The following is a 21,549-nucleotide window of genomic DNA, read 5'->3' on the forward strand; positions in this document are numbered from 1 at the left end:
GAAAAGGCTTACCCACATATGCCACTTGCAAACAAGAAAACTCGTGTTACTGTTGAAGAAAGGCAAGGAGATACAGAAGTACCTTCTCAATACCAGCACTTCCCAAACTAGAATATGTATATCACTGGTTCCTGAGCATACATGCATGAAAATAATTATTTTAATGGTTATATCTTTGTTTTATTTTATATCAGAAGAATTATTGATGAGCATAATAAAACCCACAATTTCATGGATATTATTTCTTAGGATGAGTCTAAGTTAAAAAACAGTAACAAAAATGACTTGGTTTAAAGGCCTTTTAAGAAAACCATAATGCACATAATAAATGACTGATGTACAGATATGGCAAAAAATGAGGTATGCAACTGGGCACAATGGCTCACACCTGTAATCACAGCACTTTGGGAGGCCAAGGTGAGTGGATCACTTGAACTTCGGAGTTCAAGATCAGCCTGGTCAATGTGGTGAAACCCTCTCTCTACTAAAAATACAAAAAAAAAAAAAAAAAATAGACATGGTAGTGAATTCCTGTAATCCCAGCTACTCAGGAGGCTGAGGCAGGAGAATTGCTCGAACCTGGGAGGTGGAGGTTTCAGTGAGCTGAGATTATGCCACTGCACTCCAGCCTGAGTGACTGACAGAGTGAGACTCCATCTCAAAACAAAACAAAACAAAAGTTGTATGCAAAAAATGGAGATTTGGGAAATGTTACTTCACACAATATATGTATTTCTAAAAAGTACAACTTGTTTCCAAATTAAATTGCTTTAAAATTTTTAGGGAAGGTCACTAATTTTAAAAACTATAATAAATCTTTTTGTAACTTAAATTATTAATATAATCCCTCTTGTAGTAAATGTCTCAAAATTTCATGTTTTGACTTCAAGTTGCTTTACAAGAAGGACATATGCATTCCAATTTAGAATTCCACCCTACAGTAGGGTGGAAGGATACCTAATGAGTCTTTGCACTTTATAAGAGTGAAAGGCACATTATATTTCCTTTTCTAAAAAGTATGCAGATCCGGTACAGTGGCTCATGCCGGTAATCCCAGCACTTTAGGAGGCCGAGGCAGGCAGACTGCTTGAACTCAGGACTTCATGACCAGTCTGGGCAACATGATGAGACCTCATCTATACAAAAAATACAAAAATTAGCCAGTTGTGGTGGCACATGCCTATAGTCCCAGCTACCCGGCAGGCTGAGGTGGAAGGTTTGCTTGAGCCTGGTAGATTGAGGCTGCAGTGAGCTGTGACTGTGCCACTGCACTCAAGCCTGGGTGACAGAGCGAGACCCTGTATCGACAAAACAAAACAAAGTATGTACTTCATTTTTTAAAAAGTAAATACAATTCAGAGAACTTCAGATTTTGGAGCTGGTGAGGTATTTCAAAAAATTTTTTAGTATGTTTGAAAATACGATTATTTAGTAAGTAGAGATATCAAAAAGTTCAGTACAAGGTAAGAGTGAAGTATTAGGGTTTTTTTTTATACGTACAGACATGCACACTTTAACTTTTGTTTTTAGATGCAAATTACTGTGAGGAAGGATCTTTTCATACTCAAAAAAATTGAGAGAGCTTAGGTTTTTTAAAATCCATTAATTTTAGTTACTTTCGAGGTCCAGAGGATTTTTTACAGACTGCTGTTGAGATCAGATGGTCTCTAAAGAAATCAATCCAATTTCAACAGAAGAGCTATGCCGTGTTGGGATTTTTCATATAATCCAATTGCTAAATGATATCAAGTCTACTTTGATTTAAATGAGTAAACACAGACATCACTGTTCTCAAATCTCTCCATTCTCACAAGATCAGCTGACCAAAAATCCCTCCCTAAAGAGAAAGAATGCATTTTCCATGATCAAGAACAATCAACATTAATAAAATATCTGTACAAATATAGAATGTTATTTATTTGATGATATCGAACATAGTGCTAATGCCCTAAGTAAATGCCACAAGAGTAAGGATAAAGCACAGGCAACTTATTTCTGCATTGTTCCAAAATATCACTCAACTCCTGAGAACCGCATGTGCTTCTTTAGCCTCTTGATTCAAAGGAACCCATAACTAAACTCTCTAGATTTGGCAGAGTGTAAGACAATAAGGTAATGAATAAAGAGGGCCAGCAGTAAATCTAAATCTAAAACTGTGCTTCTATTGCAAAGGGAGAGGGAAGTTAATTCTTATTATTACAAAGCTTCCTAAATAAAAGTTTTTAACAGTTACATAGAGCAGATGCCATCAAATCTCTTTTATTAGTGTGTTGTTGCACTGATTTATAAGATTAAGTACAAAAAAGAAAAGGGCTTCTATTTCCCAGATTCCTCAATTATAATTTTCATTAAAAATTTATCACCTCCTTCACCTTTGCCAGCCCTTCCTTCCCCACTGCAATGCATTTAATCAGTCTTGTTGCAAGGCATTTTCTAGAAGGCTCTCAATAGGCATGATTTGTAATTTTGAAAATGTCCAATCAGGTTTTACAAATTGGATTTCTTTGAACCCCAGTCCTTGATGATGTTAATAGTTGTTTTATAAAGAAGAATTCAATGTGAGATGCAAGATGGCCAAAAGGCACTCCTCAGACTCCTGTCACATGCAGTGGTTGAAGGAACCACTTGGGAGGCTGCCTTTTGTTAGAACTCATTTTGCTCCATGAGCCAAAGTTAAGAGGGTTGGTATAAAAGGTAATTTTACCATATTAATGTCTTCTTCATTAATTCTTGTGTCAAGCAGTAAACAATTATACAAACAAATGTTTATTATACACAAATATAAAATATATATACATTTTTAGAATAAAGCCCCTATATTTCACCACCTAGAAATAACTGCTATTAAAAATTATCTGTTTTTCCTAAGTAGGTATGTGTATATTCACACATACACACTTATAAAAAATGTAATCATATGTCCAAGGTTTTGCAGTTTAAATTTGTTCACTCAATAAATGTTTCACAAAATCTTATTTAATGGCTATATTGTATTCCCATTACAGATGTTCCATAACATATCAATTAACCCCCTAGAGTTATATATTTATGACATATGAAAGTTTCAATAGCTTGAAAAGTAATTCCATCAGGTTAGTGACTCTAAGAAATTGTTCATAGATCAAAATCAAAAGCAGGAAAACTGTTTTCTCTCTCTTTTCTCCTCTAAGATACCAAAACTATATAACAACTAAAAAATCAGATATATTAGACGTTGTTATTTGTAACTTATGCCTCATCTAGATCCAACAAGAATTACAAAAAAGGATCAATATTTTCCATTATTACTCTCAAATTAAAAGCAATCAATTTAAGTTAAAAGTCTTCTTTATGAAATGTCCCCATGGCAGGCCATATGTTAGTGTTGCCTAATCTTTCTTCCACTAAGGACCTCTTTCACCCACTTCCCTGGACAACATGCACACTATGGACTCCATGTTTTGAAAGCTATGTACCAAACAAACAGCATTTAGTAAGTGTTGGCATACTTTCCACTTAAATATCGAGACAAGTTTTCATGAATAACCAGTGGCTATCAGAGTTGCAGAATCATGTAAAATCATTAACCTACAATGCGAAAAAGCAATGAAGTTAATGTTTGTGAAATGCTCTGCAGTGACTGCCAGCCTGTTGATAAGATAACACAGCCAGGTCTCCCAGTTCCATCCCAGAAATGCCTATGAAGCCAGCAACAGTCAAGCCAAGCTTCTTACTAACGTGATCTAACCAGTTTCCCTAAGGAAAAGGTGACGCATAATTCTAATCAAAAGCAAAAAAGCCTAATGTTTTAAACTTTCTGAAATAGTGAATATAACTCACAGACTGAAACTAGTCCCCACTTCCTATCCTCCTTTATTTCTTTTGTGTATGACAAGAAATTCAGAGTTCAAACTGGGAGGAACCCATTGCCCATACCAACCCACTACTTAGCATTCCAGATCTTCCACAAACTGGCTCCAAACTACTGTTGGAGCTCATTTTTCACTCTTCCCCTTCAATGCTTCTTCCATGCCAGCCAAATCCAACAGCTCTGCATTCCTGCATTTTCAGCTGCCAAAGCCACTGGCAAGTATTTCCACCTCCATGCTTTTCTTCCTGGGCTCCATTAATCAGAATGCCTTTCCCACCCCCATCTGCAACCTGCGTTTATATCTAAATTCCGCATGTTGTTCGAGACCTACCACAGTTCCCATAAGTTTCAGGTGAACAACCATTGAACACAGGTACTACAAGTGTCGTGTGCTTGGATATCCATAAGGCTTAGTACTTAGCATTAAGCACTTCACAAGTGTCTTTGCATAAGATAATTTCTCCTTCCTCTAAATTGATATAACACTGTGACTCCTTTTCTCTACTTCTCTTTCCTACTGTATCATAATAATTTATCTGCATCTCTTATCTCTCAATATATTATGAACTCTGATGGATAGAGTCTGTCTCCAATTCACCTTTGGGTTATCAGAACAACTTAAGATGTTTAGGGGCTGAATGAGTATGTGATGAATCATCATATTATTATTCTAGCTCTGCAAAACCTTCAAGGTGCTGCACGTACTTGTAGAAAGCTTCCTTAACTAGACCCTTTCACAGGCTTGGCAAGTTATCCCTCTCCTGTGCTCCCTGTGCATGTTTCTGCCACAGCTGTAACGTGAGGGGATGGTGATAACTAGAGTCAAGAAGGCCTGAGTTGATAATCCCGGTTCTGGGTAACGCTGGGCAAATCTATTTACCATTTTCAGCCTCAAATGCAAGCTTTTTGCACAGATTGAATAAAGGTCGCACATGGATGTCCCAGCCCCCCCTTGTCCTACCTGAGTTCATCTCCTTTTCCCTGAATGAGTTCCTCCTCCCAAATTCTCTGTATCCATTTGTAGTACCAATATCCACTGAAACTGTCTTTTTCAGCCCCTAGCTTCCATTGATCACTTGGCCCTAATAATTTTGTATTTTAAATACTTATTGGTTCTTTCCCTTTTTTCCATTCTGTATAGCAGTCCCTCCAGCCCCATCTCATCCTCTTCCCTCAGGGCTACTGCAGCAGCCCCATTCACTTTCCCGTTTGATACCTTCACCTCCACCCCAATCCAATCACCACAGTGATCTTTCCTAAATAGAAATCTTGCTATTTTATTCCTTTTCTTTCAACCTTTAATGTCTCCAGGTCACCTCTAAGATACAAGTCAAGGTTTTCCCAGCACACAGAAGGCCTTCCATGGTGAGCTTCCTGCCTCACCTCTCAAATTGCTCCTTGTGCTACTACCTGTCTCCAGCTTTTTAGTTCAATTGTGTTGAACTACAGTTTCCTAAATACACAAGATAATTTCTTGTCATTGGGCCTTTGATTGAGCTGTTCTCCTTGCTTGGAATACCCACTTCCCTTGGCTAATTTCCATTTACCCTTTCTCAGTTCAGGCATTGTCTTTTTTCTGGAAAGCTTCCTTAACTAGATCCTTTCACAGGCTTGGCAAGCTATCCCTCTCCTGTGCTCCTTGTGCATGTTTCTACCACAGCTGTAATAATTTTAAATATGATAATCATCTACTGCCATCGGTCTTTTCCACCACAATGTGAGCCCTTTAGATTAGGTACTGTTTTACTGACTTCCATATCCCCAATGCTTATCAAGAGCCTGGCACAGAATAAGCACCCATAAGCTACAATCCACAACAACAAATCTCAACTAGAAATCTCTACCCTCTACAGGGTTTGTCTTCTGTAACACAAAGCTTCGCTGGCTCACCTTACTTTTTCTTTCCCATTTAAGGCTAGGGAAAGAAATAGTTGGACAAAGAGGATTTTAAAAGAAAAAAAATCAACAGATGTTGATTTTAAAGAGTAGCAATGAAAAAAACTGCAACCTGATAATTTTTTAGAGTGTGAGTTTTTAAAAGCTTATGAAAAGTATAGGCAGATGTACCTGGAAACCTGTAACAGCTGGATATGTCCCTTTGGAAAATACTGACAAAAACATGAGCCCTACTGTGTTTATAGGAATACAGTTCAAAAATTAAATTTGCATAGACAATCATACTTTTCAAAGCCATTACAGTGGACATTCACAATGATCTGATGAAACAGCCACTGCTTACTCTACATCGCCACTGGTACACCTGTCAGACATTTCACATGCAACATGCCCAAAACAAAGCTCCCACTCTTCTCTCCCCAAACTGCTCCTCTATGGTTTTTATCATTGCAGTGAATGGCAATTCTATTCTTTCATTTGCTTAGGTTAAAAACCTCACACTAATGCTCAACTTTTCTCTTTCTTTAACACCCAATATCAGCAAATTCAATTAATTATATATACCCAGAAAAAGACCACTTCTCATTACTGCCATCATGGCTGCCTAGGCAAGGTCACCATCTTCTCTTCCCTTTCCCTGTTTCATTGCAGTAGTCTCCTAACTGATCTCCCTTCTGCTCTTGACCCATTTTATCTCTGCAACTCCAGTAGAGTGATCCTCTTCCACTATGTAAGTCAAATGATGTCACTCCTTTGCTCAAATCCCCAGGGGCTCCTCCTTTGACTCAAAGGCAGAGGCTTTAAAACCCTCTACAAGGCCCAGCTCCCCATCATCATTTTGTGCTCATGGTTTCTACTTTCCACCTTGCTCATTCCACCACACTGGCCTTCTTCCTCCGCCTCCTGTATCTCCTACTTGATATGTTTTGGATGTTTTTCCCCTGCAAATATCATGTTGAAATGTAATCCCTAGTGTTTGAGCTGGGGCCTGGTGGGAGGTATTTGGATCATGAGGGTGGCCCCCTCATGAATGGCTTAGTGCCATACCCTTGGTAATGAGTTAGTGCTCACCCTGAATTTGTGTGAGATATGTGTGGCACCTCCTGCCACCCCTCTTGCCGCCACTTTCACCATGTGTCATAGTGTCTCCCCATCGCCTTCTGCCATAATTGTAACCTTCTTAAGCCCTCACTAGAAGCAAGTGTCAGCACCACACTTCCTCTAAATTCTGCAGCACCATAAGCCAATTAAACTTCTTTTCTTTATTCAAATTACCCAGCTGCTGGTATGCATAGCAATGCAAGAATGAACTAATACATTCCTGCTTCCAACTTGAGTCCTTACACTCAATCCCTCTGCTTGGAATGGTCTTCCCCCATATACATGCATAGCTCAAGAGTTTATACAAACACCACTTTTTTCAATGAGGACTTATCTGGCCATCCTAACTATGATGGATTGAAAAATATGGCATATTTTGCAGCTTCTCTCAGAAGAAGATGGAATCTATTTTCCTATCCCTTGAATCTTATTTGACCTTGTGATTAGTTTGGACCAACAGAATGTGTGGAAGTGATGCTTATGAGTTTTAGAGCCTAGGCCTCAAGAGATTTGGCAGACTCTGCCTTTGCTCTCTTGGGATGCTTGACTAGACACTGAAGGATGAGAGCCCACATCAAGGGAGAGGCCTGGCAGACAGCCTGCATCAAGCCCCAGGCATTTGAGTGAGACCATCTTAGACTCTTCAGCCTCAGCCAAGCTGCCAGATGACTGCTGTCACATGAGTGACCCCAGGCAAGATCAGCAGAAAAGCCTGTCAGCTGAGCTCAGTCCTAATTATTGACCCATGGAGTTGTGGAAAAATAACAAATACTTGTTGTTTTAAGCCATGAAGCTTGGGGAGGTTTGTTATATAGTAATAGATAATTGCAGCATGATTTGAAATTTCAACTGTTTCCTGATACTTGTTTAATTATTTATCTATCTGTCTCTATTAATTTGAATGTAAGCTCTATGAAGGCAGGATTTTTTTTTTCTATTTGTTCATTTCTGTGTTTCTAGTGCTTACTATAGTGCCAATCAATAGTCTATATTAAACATTTGTTAAATAAATGAGTGAATGAATAAATGAATGAGCAAAGTAGATTTGAAGGGCCTTACACACCCTCTAGTATGGCCCTTTCTTTTTTTAAATGGGAAAACTGCAACCTACTGACAATGTCATGACTGGAATCTGAATCTTCACTCCTAGAACAAAAAAGCTTAATTTTCCACACTTATTCAATTATTCTGTATTGAGTTTCTTTCTGAATTAAGTCAAACTTTTAGGATTTCACATGACAGAAACTCAGCTCAATTTAGCTTAATAAAAAAGAGGAAGAGTAGAATCTATGGATTCACTAAGCTGGCCAGTTCATATCTAATTTTAGATATGATTGAATCCAGAGGCTCAAACGACATCGGTGAAACTCTGTCACTGTCCCCCACCCTTGTTGGACAGACTCTATTCACTACCAGGCTAGTAACTTCAGAGAACAGACTGGTCTTTCCTGATAGCAATTCCGGACAATTCCCAGGTTCATGTCCAGTGGGCATTTCTGAACCAATCACTGTCCCTTTGGATGGTGCTGGAGAGCAGGGCCAGTGTCATCATCATATAGAGTGAGGTCCCCTGGGAAAAAAAGGTTCTGTTACCAAAAAAGTGGAGGTAAGTTGTTCAGGATACACGAAAACTCCAGATATCTACTTATATTCTGTTTGTAACACTATCTGTAGGGTTTGTTTAACTGTATATAAACCCTCTCAAATAGCAGAGAAGATGTAGATGTCACTGATTTTTTTCTTATGAAGAAGGACCAGTGGTAACAAAGCAGTAGACACTTCAGAAAAGCAGGCAGAAGTGATTGCCAAGCTTGCTTCCATTGTCTTGCCTGGCTCCAACCAGTATTCTACAGGGCAGGTTCAAAATTTAAAGATAGAGGTGGGACAGAGTCTACAGTGTTGGTAATCCATGTCAGTAACTATCCTCAGTGACATCCAACCTGGAATAAAAGTCAGAGTGTTTCAGAAAAGCCTGAATTGCGGAAAGAAATGGGGATTGGGGGGCGGGAAGAAGGCACTACATTTTATCGGAAAAAAATCACCATGTTTAACAAAGATTTTGAGAACAAGCTAACGTGAGAATATATATTGTCCATTATAGGGCAGAACTGAGATGAGAGAAGGGAATCAATATGCCTCAGCAATACTTAAGAGATGTTTTTCATCTGGAAAATGATCTTAGGACCACTTTTGCTATTTTGAAATCCAGCCCAAGCACTTGTGAGAAGATGACCTTTTATATATTGCATTTTGCAGAGAACTATATATAGTTGGATACAATATCTTGACCTAAAGGGGAAAAATGAAATAGAAAGAAAAATGGTGCTTCCAGATTTTCAACCTAAAAGCAGTACATGGCAGCAGAGAGAGTGCAGAGTCTGCAGACTTGGCCCAGTCGAGCATGCTGGCTGAAATGTCATTATCTGAAGGATTCTAGACATCTGCATTATTTTGCATGAACCACCATCAGCAAGTGACTTAGGGCAGGATATAGAAACATTGTTTTTTTCTCATTTCTTAAAACCATCTTGTCCTGATTCTTGGATGCACATGCTTTTGTGGGGGAGGGATGCTACTGAGGAGAAAAGGTCACTGATTTCCAAAAGGTTAGATGTTCTTATTTTTTCTTTTACAGAATCACATTCCATCTTGATATTATTTTAGTATTTACCACTCTGTATTGTCTTAGACCTCATCTTGGCAAAGGGCTCCTAAACAACTGCCACTTTTCGCATTGCTGCCAAAAGGCGCCCTTTCACAATAAAGCATGCTGTGCTTTGGCAGGAAATCAATAAAGTGAAAATCTGTTCTCATCATCCATACATTTACCATCACAATCAACAATCAAAGGCAAGACCTGGGTTCTTTATCCACAGGCTCCAGCCTCCCAATTTTCTGCTATGAAAGGCAGCATAAATTAGAACCCTTGGTTCCTGTTAGCTGGGCTTAATGGGTATGATTTATGAACCATTAAATGAGGTTATGTAAATTGATCCTTAGCAGAATGCTAGCGCCCAGGTGACAGGTGCAGCAGGCTCGTCCACAAGGGTTCTGTACAAATCAGATTTCAGTGACATTCAGTTTGAGGAAAGAGAAATATGTTGTCAACAAGGAAGTGATTTAAATAGTGCCCTGGGTTTGTCAGCAATTATCCCTTTCTTCTTAATTGCTGCAAACTATATAAATTCTAATAGGAAATAAATTAGTAATTTACCAGTCAATGACAAGGGGTATAAAGGAGAAGGGCTTAAATATTTTAAAAGCCATATTACCAGTGAGGCCATACACTTGGGTGATTTCACTTACACTGTTAAAGTTGAAGAGATGCTTTACAGCAGGAGTATAAACTTTGACACATGACAATAAAATTACATTTGTTGCAACAGAAAAGAAAACTGTATCCACGTAGAAAATGCCCTTGCAGAATTGCTTCATGTGTTCCATTGAAATGAAGTTGTTACTGGGGTTTCTATTTTCCATCATCATTAGTACCCTAAGCTTAAAACAAATGATCTTTTTAATCCAGGTGCAAATAACCTGCTTTATCTTTTAAAAAGTTTTTGTAAACCTGGCTTCTGATCAGTCAAATAAAAAGTGTGCAATTGCAAAGATATGAGAGTGAAGGTGGGTGATGTGGCTGATTTTGCAGAGCTTTTAGTTTGCCTGTCTTGCTTAGACAGGAGATACCAATAGCAACATACGTTCTGCTGCACTCTTCACGGTGAAAGGAACAGGCTTTGTGTTTGATCATGAGCCCCTCACTTTGAGTGTCCAAACTAAAACCTCAGTTAAAAAAATAAAGAGCCCTGGGAGAACATATACGAATTAATTTCACCAGCTTTGAATATGAAAGAAAAATCTCATATCCATTCCCTCTCTTTGACTCGCTGCCCCTAATCAAGAATGTGGTGGCCTTCTGAGAAAGGATTCTCCTGGGAAAGTCAGTTCGATATCATCCCCGGCTTTTGTTTGAAGCTATTATTGTGCCTGTTTCCATGAGGCTGACCCTGGTAAGAGGACACATATGGATGTGATAGTAATGTTAGCTGGTCCCTGGCCGAGCCTATTAGAGTTCCCAACAGGGGGTCCCACCACTCTTTTTAATAGTCATTTCTACTTCACAAATGCAGTTGTTTATGGACAGGGGAGATAATTTGACCCACTGTGATGCTGTACAAAAGATTGACAATAGGGCAAAGGTCATATGTTTAAAGAAGTTTGCGACTGTGGCCCACTAGGAGAGGCTCTCCTAGAAAAGGAAAATATTAAAACGTCATTTATGACCTTAGAATAGAGGCCTGAGAGGCCGCAAGTGAAGACTTACATAACCACTGTCACCAATACACTATTTTAGTGCTGGTGGATAAAAATAATTTGGAATTAAAGAAGGAGTAGTTTTATAACTAGATTGGAAAAAACACTTGGGGATCACACAGCATTAAAGGCCCACTGGCTACTTTAAATACTAGCATCACTGTTTATTAAGTGTGTGGCACTGGGCAAGATATTTTACCTCCTAAGATCTGGAAAGAAGCCCTGTCTCACAAGATTCTGTTGTGAAGATTAAATAAGGGAATGCATAAAAGTACTGACAGACAGTAAGTGCTCAATATATGATAGTTTGAGGTGTTGAAATATGGACAGATAGAGATGTATAAACTGTCCCTTCAGGTACTGCTTAATAACAGGGATATGTTCTGAAAAATGCATTGTTTTGCGATTTCTTCATTACTCGAACATCATGGAGTGTACTTACACAAACTTAGATGGTATGGCTTACTACACACCTAGGCTCTATGGTATAGCCTATTGCTGCTCAGCTGTAAACCTGTAGAGCACATTACTGTACTGAATACTGTGGGCAGTTATAATACAATGGTGTAAGTATTTGTGTATCTAAACACAGAAAAACGGTAATGCGTTTCACTATAATGTTACAACGGCTACGATGTCATTAGGTGATAGGAATTTTTCAGTTCTGAAAAGTGTGTATGCATTCCGTTGTTAGGAAGCACATGACTGTATATATACTTGGAGAGAGAAAGAGAGATCTCAGTTTTCTCTGCTTGAGAACCCTGAACTCCCTGCTCTGAAGGTGTCTCTGTTCATGCAAAGATGCCTTTAATGCCAAGTCTACGTGTTCCTGTCACCCAAACCAACCTAGCATCATCTCCATTTCCCCCCTACTTTGGCCCTCTCTTGCCTTCTACCTGCACCTTTGCAGAAATGGTATGTTGATTGAGCGTATGATTCAGAGTCACATCGGGATTCGCATTCCAACTTCCCTACTTGTTAGCTTTGTGACCTTGAGCAAATAGTTTCACCAATCTGTGTCTTGGAGTTATTCTCTGTAAAATGGGGATTCAAAAATAGTATCTACTGCATGGGGTTTTTCTGTAGATTAACTGAGTTAACCTGTGTGAAGAGCCAAGGGTAGAACATGGCGCATAGTTAAATATTATGTATCATTATTATTACTATCATTATGATAGCACCTCCACCTCTCTTGTCTCTATATTCAAATATTAAATTGCCTGCCTGAAAGAGGGTGCTAACACATACTGAGCCCAAATCACATATCGGGCACTTTTTATACATTGCTGAGACCTAAAATGTAAATTTTATCCCCACTTGATAAACAAAGTGAAGGCTCAGTGAGATTAAATAACTTGCCTAAATTATAAAGTTTCTGTTATGCAAGATGAATATGCTCTAGAGATCTGTTATATAACATAGTACCTATAGTAAACAATACAGGATTGTGTACTTTAAAATATGTTAAGAGGATAAATCTCCTGTTAAGTGTTCTTACCAAACAAGCAAACAAACAAACCTCCCCTCCCCCCCCACACACACGGAAGTAAAAGAGGACATTTTTCAAAGTGATAAACATGTTTAATAGTTTGGTTGTGGTGATGCTATCACAGGTATGTGCATTTGTCCAAACTCATTAAGATGTATTAAATGCATGCAGTTTTTGTATATCAACTGTACATCAAAAAAGCTTTTAAAAAGAAAAAATATATGCTATAAAATATAAATAAATAATTTGTCCCAGAATACCAGGCAAATAAGTGAGTGCCAACAATTCCAACCCAGGTTTGACTGATCCCCAAGCCCATACTCTTTTCACTGCATTCCTGCTTCACAACTCCAGGACAAAACATCCACAGGTGTGGAAAAGAAATGGGCCGGGGTCCCTCTAGCACGATCTCACTTTGATATGCTGAAAAGAGCAGTTGGCTCTATCCCACACTCTTTAAATTTAGTTTCCTCATCTGTAAAAACTGAAGGGCTAGACTGAAGCCTTCCAAACCATGATCACCTAAGCCTTTGGGATTCTTCAAGATTGCTCAGGGGCAACTGCAGGGGGAAGACTCAGCAGGTAGACCCCAGACCTTCAGTGAGATGCTCATCCCACCTGAATCCAGTAAGTACTGGGGCTCTGGATAAGATGTTTGACAATATCAAGATCCTTTTCCTCTCTAATATTCTGAGGATCTTTTTCAAATTATAGGATGAAGACATGACCACAGTCTATACTGAAATAACTTTTAATTTAACAAATATTTCTCTGGTTTTATTACATGCAAAACACCATATTGACTTGAATAAATAACCTTCCTTTCCTCCCAAAAACTGTCTTATAAAATCTTCTTCCTCCTCGCTGCGTGTACTCTCAAGATGCATTTCTTTCAAGAAGTGTGTTTTCAGTGTACTTAAAAGCCAGAATGTAAAATGTTCCCCTAAAGCTTTCAACCTTTGTACTGTAGACCCCTATTTTCCTGAAGAGTATTTTTATCTCTTCCGTATCTTCGTGTCTTATCTGTGTACTTTATCTTGTGACCACAGCTCTGTGCCCTAGAGAGCCTAACACATTGGTCATTTTTCAAGAAATAATATTAAAATGAACAGCCACTGCTTGTTAGATGGCAGACCCTAAGCATTTCCAATATTTTCTCTGTTTGCAGTGTGGGGGGCTCCCACAGTCTTTGGTGAGCCCTCCCCAAATTAGTCCAAGAAGTTTATTCTAGGAGAAGGCATCACTTGCTAATTGAATTACCTCCCTCTTTGTGTTTTGATTCAATGGAGATTACATCAGGGAATTCAGTGGCTCCACTGTGACTTTGTTCCTGGGACCAGATTCTTCCCTCAGAGACTATTTCCCTCCCCCATTCTTATTTCTTGGAAGAGGGATCAGCAAGGAATGTGGATTCCAGAGAACACTGCAGGGTGGAGGATAGAATGCTAATGAAGGGGTGTCCTTCCAGTTATCCCACAGTGCAGTGAGGGAGGCAGTCATCTGCTCTCAGGAAAACTGTGTAAGAAGGTCATGGTGTTTGGGAATCCTGTGTTGCAATAGCACAGGTTGAGAAAGTCCTGGAGACTGATCTTACAGTGGTTGAAGAATGTAAAGATTCTGAGAGCCCAATATTCCCAAAATATTTGTGAATAAACACTTCTGTTTGTAAGAAAAAATGGGCAAGCGTGTTTGGCTATCCCAGGGGTGTGTGTGTGTGTGTGTGTGTGTGTGTGTGTGTGTGTGTTGTGCATGCGCACGCACACACATGCTCAAGTGTACACAATTTTTTGGGAGACCATTTTAGCTTCACCATCTAAGGCAGTGGCTCACAACTCCAGCAGTGTGCCAGAGTCCTCTGTGGGACATAAAAAGATGACATACACATAGATACATTTAGGCTCCATCCTTGGAGATTCAGATTTTGGCAAGTGCCCTGCATTACCTATCTTTGAAAAGCTCCCCAGGAGATTAGGATGCCCTACCAGGGGTGAGAATCACTAGTCTAAGCAAATACAGGCACTGGAGGCCCTCATCATTGTATCTTTGGCTCCACTTGTGTTTTTGTGCCCTGCTGAGTGTCAATCAGCTGCATGCTCAGTGTGGTGACAAGACTATACACAGGTTGATTGCATATATGGAATATAGTCATTGCTTTCTTGGATCTGTAAATTTGCTGCTTGGGGCTTATTTTTAAAATAGTGGTGTTTTTTTTTTTACCAAAATACTGCCAACTCCTGCAAAAGGAGCACCCTCTTAATTAATGCAATTGACCTTCTTGTGAGGTCATTTATCCCGCCTGGATAAACATTCTATTTTAGCAGGGATACAGAGTACTAGCAGTCATGTTTAGCAAACTTCAGGCCCTATAAAAACATTTTATTTGGCATAATGGATGACCCTGAGCAGCCACAATCTCAATGTTGATTTTTCTACCACGGTTTTTTCTTCCACCCTATTTCTTGAGGCAAGCGATCAATAGATCACATCAAATTTTTTTAACTTGAAAAATTGATGCCTACTATTATGTACCAGAAAGCTTCATCTTGTGGTTTAGTCCCAAATCAGCAAATACTTGCGTTAGTGTCAGATGGACAACTGTGCTCCTGGGCTACAGAGACACCCCCTGAGCTAGTGCCCTTTCCACCCCCATACACACATGGTCTCTGTTCTCTTCAACTCGCTGGACATTGTTCTTAGAATTGGCTTCTTTAGACCCCTTTGCATGATGTCACTTCTATCTCAAGAACTTCTATTCAGGTGATTGAGAGTACTATCAAAACATTACCAATATTACATTCACTGGCCATATTTTTAAATATAGAAGAATCTGGAAAAAAATTTGCTCTAGGTGAACCAAATAATGATAGTAGAATCAGTGAGGGTCTACTTTTAGGTGCTTACAAACAAAATTAGAGAAAAAGATGTGGATAAATTCTATTTGTTTGTTTGTTTTGAGATATAGTCTTGCTCTGTTGCCCAGGCTGGAGTGCAGTGGCACAATCTTGGCTCACTGAAACCTCCACCTCCCAGGTTGAAGTGGTTCTTCTGCTTCAGACTACTGTGTAGCTGGGATTACAGGTGCACACCACCACGCCTGGCTAATTTTTGTATTTTTAGTAGAGACAGGGTTTCACCATTGTGACCAAGCTGGTCTCAAACTCTGGATCTCAAATGATCCACCCACCTTGCCCATCCAAAGTGCTGGGATTGCAGATGTGAACCACCACACCTGGCCGATAAATTCTAAAAGGAAAGTGTTTTGGTTTTGTTTTTGTTTTTTTAAGGGTATATATAATGTGGAAATAATAACAAATTTCATTACATATACATAAAAATTAATCTGCCAAATAGTAGTGAAACTTAACACATGGAAATAACCTGATGCTTCATTCCCAGCTTCATCCTACTTTTCTACCCTCCATTATGTCTTTGACTCTTCTTCCTTACTTATTTTTACTTTTGATCTTGTTACACACATATACCTATATCATCTCAACTTCTTTCTTACAGCAAGTCAGATGTACATAAAATAAATAGGGTTCACACAATTGATGGCTTTAGAACCAGTGTAGGAAGCTTGACATTTCAGTAGGAAAATCTTTCATAAGCCACCTCTGGAATTTAACATGGAAGTGACCTCCTACCAGAGTGATGGGAGGCAGGATCCTCAGCTCATGTGAGTCCCCTAAGGCAGCTACACAGCATCATACTCTCATTGTCTTTTCTGCATATGCCATACAACAAACTGTCAGGCATGAGGTACTGGTTGACTAATAAGTGATTAATTTGCATTACTTTATGGCATTTCTGCTCAGAACTATAAACATTCTATGTTATTTCAAGGTTTAATCTAAAGCCAAATGAGTTAAAAAAAAAGATGTGGGCCTACAAACACGCTGCCGTATTTCTGATAATCAGTTGCTTTAGAAGAGGGCTTGTTGCATACAAATTTTAGTGAAAGAAAATTAATATAAAGCATTATTTCACTGTAGCAAGATTTTAAGCAGCTAAAATCCACCTTCCTAGTCTTTGGATTCTATCTATAGAAGGTTGCTGTCAGAAGTGAATGTCAGAATCTTTTTTTCTGTATTTAGCTTGAGAATGTGATCTTAGAAAACTGGATTCATTTATCTTCCTTCTACTGCTTGTAACCTTTGAACTATACTATTCTAGCCATACTCTGTCCCTGGGTTGACTTAAGGAGGGTGTTCTTCTGGTACATCTGTAACCACTTGGATTAGAGCCTAGAGAGGTCATTCTGAATATTGTAATGGCGAGGTACAGTGTACTTCATGTATGCCTTCTAAAAGGGTTTTAAAAACAATAAGTTGATCATAGGGCAGCTTGGGATCCTCGGCCAAAGAATAGTTGATGAATATAATGCTAACCACACCAGGGGCAGTCATAATAAGACACCATGAACTTCCTTCCCAGAGACCTGAAATTAACGCATGACTGGAATTAGACACAGAGTGCATGGAGAGGCATTGTTGGAGGAAGTGATGTTTAAGCTGAGGCTTCAAAGATGAGAAAGGATCCCTCAACGAGGGCAAGGGGAAGCATGTTCATTCAGCGGACAGAGAAGGCAAGTACTGAACACAGACAAGCATGGTGCATTCAAGGAACCAAAAGGCAGTCATTGCAGGGTGAGAAGAAGAATGGGTTTAGATAAGGGTGGGAAAGTGGTATGGGCCTGACTGTGAAGGTTCCTGCAAATTAAATTAAGACGTTTGAACATTTAAGGGTTGTGGGAAATCATGAAGCTCTTTAAGTGCCTAATCACATTTATAATCACATTATATGAATGTAGAAAAGGCATTCATTCACCTAGATGGGATGCTTCCTCTGATTTCCACACATTTGCTGTCTGTGCTGGAGGGTGGAGGGGCACTGACCCTGCTCATTGCCATAGAGAATAAGTTGGCTACACGGGGCTTCTCTTAGAGTCACAAAGACACTCCTTTCCTCCTGGGTCCTTTGCATCTACCTGCAGTGCTCATATACCTCTCTTGGTTGACTCATTCTTACTCTTGTAGTCTTAGCTTGAAAGTCACCTCCTTAGAGAGGCCCTCTATGACCACCTCATAATTACAATGCCCTCTCTCCATAGTCTCCATTTCAACTCTTTGCTTATTTCCTATATAGCACTCATCACAATTTGCAAGTTGGGATTTTCTTGAGAAACCCCTTTTTGTCTTTCTCTCACTAGTCTAAAAAAGCCTCATAGCATTGGAAACTCATACCTTGCCTGTGTTACTGACATATCCAGAGCACCTTCATGAGAGCCTGAGTGAAACGAAACCAGTCAGTGAACCACCGTAAGCATTCAAGTGAGAGGTATTGGTGGTCTGGGCTTAGGTTAATAGCAGTGCACTCATTTAGGGATATTTTTAAAACAGGCAAAACAGGTCTTAATAATTGATTGGATGGTGGGAAAGGGAAAGGTCAAGAGTACCCAGGCTTCAGGGACTCTCAGAGTTCTAGGTGTCCAAAAGGATTGGGAAAAAAATCAATTGTTACTAATGGAAATCATGTAATAAGCAGTTTCAGAAAAATTGTTCCACAGCTATTATAAGGGTTTTAAAGCTATTATTAATAGTAAAACTGAAACAGTAGGTAGTAAGCAGAAAAAGAGCACTGATTTATAGTCTGCAGAAGAATTTCAAAGTGTTGCAATAAAAAGCAAGTGATAAATGATTTTTAGAAGTATGACAATCTCTTGTTTGAGATTGCTCAACTTAAATGATAATTCTTCAGTTACAGAATAGTGTAAAAGTAGGTTTATGGTTTAAGGTGGTTTTTTGTTGTCTGTTTGTTTCTTGGTATGTGGGGTTTTCCTGTAAAATCCAGGAGACCTGCTAGATAAATTCTAGAAGAGCTATAACTGGTTTAAGATTTAAGTAACACCAAATCAGTAGACTTGAGTAAGATTTTAGAATAATGTTAATCAATATACTACATACATATTTATAACTATAGATACCAACAAAAATGTCATCTATGATTTTTGCAATGCTTGGGAAAAGGAAGTCATAATAATAATAACCTTATAGATATCTACAGTAACAATCAATTTACAAGACACTTTCTATATACATTATCAAAGTTGATTACTGCACCCTCTTTGTGAAGTGAAATTTATTGATTTTAGTTTAAAATTGCAGAAACTGGCCTCATAGAGGCCAAATGACTTGTCCAAGGTCATACAGTTAATTAATCACTGAATAGGACTTCATGCAGAGAAGAATCTAGAACCTCCATTTTACAGATCAGAAAAGATGCTTCAGAAACACTTGCCTGAGGCCTGGGAATTGAAATTGGTGGAAGCAGAACTAGGAAACAGCTTTCCCCTTCAGCCTATTTTTTCCCTCTGTGGGTCAGTACAGTGCAATAAAGCCCTGTCACATTTGGTGACAAGCATGGTGCATTCAAAGAACCAAGGGTCTTTGGAGGCAGATAAGGGACAAGCACTGTCCCTATGCATAGGGCTCACTCTCTGCTGCTCAGTTCTCCTGATGCCCTGCTTTCTTTCTGTGCTTCTCCTTGGGGTCCCCCAGTCCTACTGCCAGTGTTTCCAGGAGTGGTGAGGCGATAGAGGACAGGAGTCCAGTCTACATGCTACCTGTGTGACACTGCTGGTCTCCCATCACTCTCATGGCCCACATGGACTCTGAGTTAGGGCCCTTTCCTCAGTGAGAGCAGCTCCTGACAATTGATTCATATTATTTGTATTTCTTCTCAGAAATTCCCAAGACAGAGAGCAAAAGAATCTGATAAGCCCAATTCATCTTTTCAAGCTAGGGCACATCATAGGTCATTGGCCTATGGGTGGGCCACCCTTGCTTCAGGTACCACTCCTGGCCTATCAGCTATGAGGCTGTCACAGTATTTACAAAAGGCTGATCGACATAGGGCAGAGCTACAGAGAGGTCAGTTTCTCCCAAAGTGGAATGTAGGCATGGCAGGTATTGTGTTGCTTGTTTTTGTTTTTTGAAATGGAGCCCCTCTCTGTTGCCCGGGATGGAGTGTGCAGTGCAATGGCATGATCTCGGCTCACTGCAGCCTCTACCTTCTGGGTTCAAGCAATTCTCCTGCCTCAGCCTCCTGAGTAGCAGGGGTTACAGGCACTCACCCTCACGCCCAGCTAATTTTTGTATTTTTAGTAGGGATGGGGTTTCGCCATGTTGGCCAGCTTGTCTTGAACTCCTGACCTCAAGTGATCTCCCCAACCCCTGTCTTGACCTCCCAAAGTGCTGGGATTACAGGCATAAGCCACTGTACCTGGCCTATGGCAGGTATTTTGAAGCTTGCTCTGTCTAGGTCAGTCCAAAGGGGAGCTACTTAGAGTAATTATCACCTAGTTTATAAGGACAAGAGGTTGCTGTGGTAGAGGTGGGCAGGGGACTTCCCAGGATAAAAGAGTTTGAATTGAATCTTGAGGTATAGACTTTTGGTTGGCTCAATGTATTAGTCAGGATTCTCCAAAGAAACAAAACCAGTTTATTATGGGAATTGGCTCACATGATTATGGAGGCCAAAAAGTCCCACAATCTGCCATCTGCCAGCTAGAGAACCAGGAAAGCTGGTGGTGTAATTTAGTCCAAATCTGAAGGCCTGAGAACCAGGGGATCTGATGGTGTAACTCCCAGTCCAAGACCAAAGGCCTGATAATTGGGAGGAGAAGGTGCTGCTGGTGTAAGTCTGACTCCAAAGGCCTGAGAATGAGGAGCTCTGACATCCACTAGCAGAAAAAGATGTATGTCCCAACCCAAGAAGAGACAGAATGTGCCCCTCTTCCACCTTTTTGTTCTATTTGGGCTCTCAACAGATTGAGTTATGCCCACCTCCATTGGTAAGGGTAGATCTTCTTTACTCAGCCTACTCTGTACTCAGAGAGACTAACATCTTCCAGAGACAGCCTCATAGATAACACCCAGAAAGAATGATTAAACGCTCTCTGGGCATTTCTTAGCTCAGTCAAGTTTACACATAAAATTAACCATCACACTCAGTAAGGAGAGGGCTGACAATGGGGACAGAGAAAACAGCATGTGCAAAGTCACAGAGGCTTGGCTTGAGAGAGCACAGCATGCACTCTGCAGAGGGAGATGAGGCTGAAAAATGTAGGCAAAGCTAGACTTGTGATTCTCAGCTAGAGGCTATATTACAAGTCGCATTAGGAAATGTGGATGATCTTTTTAAATTTGTTTATTTGTTTGCCAGTTGTGATGGTGAATGGGGATTGTTGCTGGCATTTAGTGGGTGGGACTAGAAATGAGAAGGGCAATCCTGCAAACAGAATAACTGTTGTGCCCCAATTGCCAATAGGGCTTTCATTGGGAAACAAGGGGCTAGACTGTGAAAGCCCTTTAGTGTCATGCCAAGGAATTTGCATTTTAGTCCCAAGAAAGATGGTGAGTAGGAATAAGGAGTCTAAAGCAGCTTCTAGATTTTGACTTGGGCAATTGGGTGGAAGGTGGATCTAATCATTGAGGCTGGGATTATAGAGAGAGGGAAATAGAGGTAAGAAATGCCCAGAAAGATTATAAATTCACATTGCATATGTCAACATATAGGTGAAGTTGCCCAGTCTTCGAATGTACTGCATAGCTCAGGATAGAGACTAGATGTTGAGGTGGAAGTCCTCAGAGCATCAGAAATAGGTGAAATTGTGGGCATGCATGAGATCGCCCAGAGGGAGTGTGAATTTTGGATTATCCAAGGCCAATTTTTAATCTTAGGCAGCCTTTCCTGCTTTCGACTCACAGGAAATACCAATTAAAATTAATTTCAACATAAGTAAAACATAATTAGGAAGATAATTTTGCTGCCAAAAATATAATGAACTCCAGAGTGAAATGTAAAATGGTTTTAGCTCACTTCTCTGATACTTTTATAT

General features: G+C 39.7%; 1 non-coding gene across 1 annotated transcript; it reads right to left on the reverse strand.

Annotated features, from left to right (window-relative positions):
* Nucleotides 1-18,477: 18,477 nt before the first annotated feature.
* Nucleotides 18,478-18,539, reverse strand: LOC116526407. Its single transcript, XR_004258144.1, has one exon. It is a non-coding gene; the product is annotated as a U7 small nuclear RNA (small nuclear RNA).
* Between the last annotated feature and the right edge of the window lie 3,010 nt (nucleotides 18,540-21,549).

Source organism: Sapajus apella, unplaced genomic scaffold, assembly GCF_009761245.1.
Source record: "Sapajus apella isolate SASKATOON/1434 unplaced genomic scaffold, GSC_monkey_1.0 scaffold50, whole genome shotgun sequence".
In the NCBI taxonomy this organism is placed as follows: domain Eukaryota; kingdom Metazoa; phylum Chordata; class Mammalia; order Primates; family Cebidae; genus Sapajus; species Sapajus apella.